This window comes from Scylla paramamosain, unplaced genomic scaffold (assembly GCF_035594125.1).
Source record: "Scylla paramamosain isolate STU-SP2022 unplaced genomic scaffold, ASM3559412v1 Contig3, whole genome shotgun sequence".
Classification (NCBI taxonomy): domain Eukaryota; kingdom Metazoa; phylum Arthropoda; class Malacostraca; order Decapoda; family Portunidae; genus Scylla; species Scylla paramamosain.
In genome coordinates, this window is record NW_026973668.1 from 2597501 (window position 1) to 2602500 (window position 5000).

General features: G+C 43.8%; 1 long non-coding RNA gene across 1 annotated transcript in view; it reads right to left on the minus strand.

Moving 5' to 3' along the window:
- Positions 1 to 940, minus strand: part of LOC135096217 (uncharacterized) — a 3505-nt gene extending 2565 nt beyond the window's left edge. Inside the window, exon 1 of the long non-coding RNA XR_010264642.1 lies at positions 599 to 940. This is a non-coding gene — a long non-coding RNA (uncharacterized LOC135096217). The remainder of the gene's footprint in view (positions 1 to 598) is intronic.
- Positions 941 to 5000: the final 4060 nt, after the last annotated feature.

Here is a 5000-nt window from a genome sequence, read left to right on the forward strand (position 1 = left end):
TATATATATATATATATATATATATGGTGTTGAAATGAGTGAGAATGAGGTGTACCTGTTAAGAGTACAGTAAAACAAGAGCGGGACTTGTCAGGTGACGGGGGACGCTGGCGGCACACGGGCCACAGCACACCTGCCAGCAGACACAGTCTCACAGACACACCTGAACGCAACATTTGGAAGGATGAAATACTCGTACATTCATTTAGAGGACGCATACAATTTTTTCTTTCCGCACAGGAACACTTGGGCACATTTTGATATTTCTAACCTAACTTTCCGCTGCCAAGGACTGGCAAATGTCGCCGTGGCTTGCTGCTGTTGTTGAGGAGTCACTGCTCAACACTTCTGGCACAGTTTGCTGTGGTGTGGTGGACGTGCCCCGAGGCGCGGAGCTGGACCACTCTTTAAAAACTCCAAAACGGCTGCATTGCTTCTACTAAATACTAACAACACGTGTACAAAATCCGGACATAGACTAACGTAAATGCTAAAATAATATTACTAGTACTACTCTCTCTCTCTCTCTCTCTCTCTCTCTCTCTCTCTCTCTCTCTCTCTCTCTCTCTCTCTCTCTCTCTCTCTCTCTCTCTCTTACCTCAAAATTATTACTAGGTCCTTCTCCTTTTCTTCCTCCTCCTCCTCCTCTTCCTCTTCGTCTTCCTCTTCTTCCTCTTGTTCTTCTTGTGCTTCCCCCTCCTCGTTGGCGAAGGGAAGGTACCTGCCCATCATGTCCACGATGTTCACGTCCTCTTCCAAGGTGTAAGTTGGAGAGAGCAGGTCACACTCTTTCTCTCCCCCTTCCTCTTTCCTCCCCGCTTGCTTTCTTGTGATCATTGTTGTTGTTGTTGTTGTTGTTGTTGTTGCTGTTGTTGTTGTTGCTCTTATGTGTATGGTTTTGTTCTCTAAGTATTTCTCTCTCTCTCTCTCTCTCTCTCTCTCTCTCTCTCTCTCTCTCTCTCTCTCTCTCTCTCTCTCTCTCTCTCTCTCTGAAGGATCTCCTTGCCTCTTTTATATATATAACCGAGAGAGAGAGAGAGAAGGGGGGCAGGGAGAAATAACTCGTAATGACCTTAATTGAGAGAGAGAGAGAGAGAGAGAGAGAGAGAGAGAGAGAGAGAGAGAGAGAGAGAGAGAGAGAGAGAGAGAGAGGATCATATGTTGCATAATTCGTTCTCATTCTAAGAAAGAGGAAGAGAAGAAGAAGAAGAAGAAGAAGAGAGAGAGAGAGAGAGAGAGAGAGAGAGAGAGAGAGAGAGAGAGAGAGAGAGAGAGAGACAACAGGGTAACTATTGTAACCAAATGATTGTGTGTGTGTGTGTGTGTGTGTGTGTGTGTGTGTGTGTGTTACTTATTCTAGGATTATTATTATTACTATTATCATTATTATTATTATTATTATTGTTATTATTATTATTGTTGTTGTTCTTGTTGTTACTACTGCTACTAAACCTACTGCTACTAATACTACTACTACTGTTGCTACCACTACTACTACTACTACTACTACTACTATTTTTCTGCAAGAAGATCATTGCCCAAGGGATTAAAAGAATGCCCACTTATTGCCAGTTTCCAGAGCAGTGGCAGACAGAGAGGTCAGACAACAGGGGGTAAGTGTGCTGCAGCCTCCCTCCTGAAAGAGTTCAAGTCACAGGCAGGGGGAAACACAGCAGCAGGCAGGGCGTTCAGGAGTGTGCCAGTGAAGGGGATGAAAGACTGAGAATACTGGTTAACTCTTGCATTGGGGAGGTGAACAGAATAGTGGTGAAAGACTGAGAATACTGGTTAACTCTTGCATTAGGGAGGTGGACAGAATAGTGGTGAAAGACTGAGAATACTGGTTAACTCTTGCATTAGGGAGGTGGACAGAATAGTGGTGAAAGACTGAGAATACTGGTTAACTCTTGCATTAGGGAGGTGGACAGAATAGTGGTGAAAGACTGAGAATACTGGTTAACTCTTGCATTAAGGAGGTGGACAGAATAGTGGTGAAAGACTGAGAATACTGGTTAACTCTTGCATTGGGGAGGTGGACAGAATAGTGGTGAAAGACTGAGAATACTGGTTAACTCTTGCATTGGGGAGGTGGACAGAATAGTGGTGAAAGACTGAGAATACTGGTTAACTCTTGCATTAGGGAGGTGGACAGAATAGTGGTGAAAGACTGAGAATACTGGTTAACTCTTGCATTAGGGAGGTGGACAGAATAGTGGTGAAAGACTGAGAATACTGGTTAACTCTTGCATTGGGGAGGTGGACAGAATAGTGGTGGAAAGACTGAGAATACTGGTTAAGTCTTGCATTAGGGAGGTGGACAGAATAGTGGTGAAAGACTGAGAATACTGGTTAACTCTTGCATTAGGGAGGTGGACAGAATAGTGGTGAAAGACTGAGAATACTGGTTAACTCTTGCATTGGGGAGGTGGACAGAATAGTGATGGGAGAGAGAAGAAAGTGTTGTGCAGCGAGGGCCGTGGGGAGGAGGGGAGGCATGGAGAAGAGCTGTTGTTTATCACCATTGCTATTTTACAGTAGACGAAGTAAAGAATTAAGTTTACTCCTTGAATCTTCTTTTTTTTTTTTATATAATTCCTTTCTTGACGTCATGTGTGTGTGTGTGTGTGTGTGTGTGTTCCTTCTCTGGTCTGCTTCTTAATTACACACACACACGCAAAAAGACACACACACACACACACACACACACACACACAGAGAGAGAGAGAGAGAGAAAATGTGGGACAAAATGTTCTCATTCTCATTTTCGTTCCGATAAGAAGTTGCGTGTATGTATGTATGTATGTATGTATCTATGTATGTATGTATGTGTGTATGTATGTATGTATGAACATAAGTATGTAATGGGTGTATATGTGATGATAATAACTACTACTATTACTACCTACTTTTTTTTTTAATGTAGGAGGGACACTGGCCAAGGGCAACAAAAATCCAATAAATAAAAATATGGCCAGTGAGATGGCAGTCCCATAGAAGTGTCCAAAGCGGTAGTCAGAAATTGAAGGGTAAGTGTGTAGAAGCCTCCCTCTTGCAGGAGTTCACGTCACAGGAAGGTGGAGATACAGAAGCAGGCAGGGAGTGCACAGTTTGCCAGAGAAAGGGATGAATGACTGAGAATACTGGTTTAACTCTTGCATTAGAGAGGTGGGACAGAATAGTGGTGAGAGAAAGAAGAAAGTGTTGTGCAGCGAGGCCGCGGGAGGAGGGGAGGCATGCAGTTAGCAAGATCAGAAGAGCAGTTAGCATGAAAATAGTGGTAGAAGACACCTAGAGATGCAACATTGCGGCGGTGAGAGAGAGGCTGAAGACAGTCAGTTAGAGGAGAGGAGTTGATGAGACGAAAAGCTTTTGATTCCACCCTGTCTAGAAGAGCAGTATGAGTGGAAGCCCCCCAGACATGTGAAGCATACTCCATACATGGACGGATAAGGGCCCTTGTACAGAGTTAGCAGCTGGGGGGGTGAGAAAAACTGGCGGAGACGTCTCAGAACACCTAACTTCATAGAAGCTGTTTTAGCTAGAGATGAGATGTGAAGTTTCCAGTTCAGATTATAAGTAAAGGACAGACTGAGGATGTTCAGTGTAGAAGAGGGGGACAGTTGAGTGTCATTGAAGAAGAGGGGATAGTTGTCTGGAAGGTTGTGTCGAGTTGATAGATGGAGGAATTGAGTTTTTGAGGCATTGAACAATACCAAGTTTGCTCTGCCCCAATCAGAAATTTTAGAAAGATCAGAAGTCAGACGTTCTGTGGCTTCCCTGCGTGAACTGTCTATTTCCTGAAGGGTTGGACGTCTGTGAAAAGACGTGGAAAAGTGCAGGGTGGTATCATCAGCGTAGGAGTGGATAGGACAACAAGTTTGGTTTAGAAGATCATTAATGAATAATAATAAGAGAGTGGGGTGACAGGGACAGAACCCTGAGGAACACCCACTGTTAATAGATTTAGGAGAAGAACAGTGACCGTCTACCACAGCAGCAATAGAACGGTCAGAAAGGAAACTTGAGATGAAGTTACAGAGAGAAGGATAGAAACCGTAGGAGGGTAGTTTGGAAATTAAAGCTTTGTGCCAGACTCTATCAAAAGCTTTTGATATGTCCAAGGCAACAGCAAAAGTTTCACCGAAATCTCTAAAAGAGGATGACCAAGACTCAGTAAGGAAAGCCAGAAGATCACCAGTAGAGCGGCCTTGACGGAACCCATACTGGCGATCAGATAGAATGTTGTGAAGTGATAGATGTTTAAGAATCTTCCTGTTGAGGATAGATTCAAAAACTTTAGATAAGCAGGAAATTAAAGCAATAGGACGGTAGGTTTGAGGGATTAGAACGGTCACCCTTTTTAGGAACAGGTTGAATGTAGGCAAACTTCCAGCAAGAAGGAAAGGTAGATGTTGACCAGACAGAGCTGAAAGAGTTTGACTAGGCAAGGTGCAAGCACGGAGGCACAGTTTCGGAGAACAATAGGAGGGACCCCATCAGGTCCATAAGCCTTCCGAGGGTTTAGGCCAGCGAGGGCATGGAAAACATCACTGCGAAGAATTTTAATACGTGGCATGAAGTAGTCAGAGGGTGGAGGCGAGGGAGGAACAAGCCCAGAATCGTCCAAGGTAGAGTTTTTAGCAAAGGTTTGAGCGAAGAGTTCAGCTTTAGAAATAGATGTGATAGCAGTGGTGCCATCTGGCTGAAGTAGAGGAGGGAAAGAAGAAGAAGCAAAGTTATTGGAAATATTTTTGGCTAGATGCCAGAAGTCACGAGGGGAGTTAGATCTTGAAAGATTTTGACATTTTCTGTTAATGAAGGAGTTTTTGGCTAGTTGGAGAACAGACTTGGCATGGTTCCGGGCAGAAATATAAAGTGCATGAGATTCTGGTGATGGAAGGCTTAAGTACCTTTTGTGGGCCACCTCTCTATCATGTATAGCACGAGAACAAGCTGTGTTAAACCAAGGTTTAGAAGGTTTAGGACGAGAAAAAAGAGTG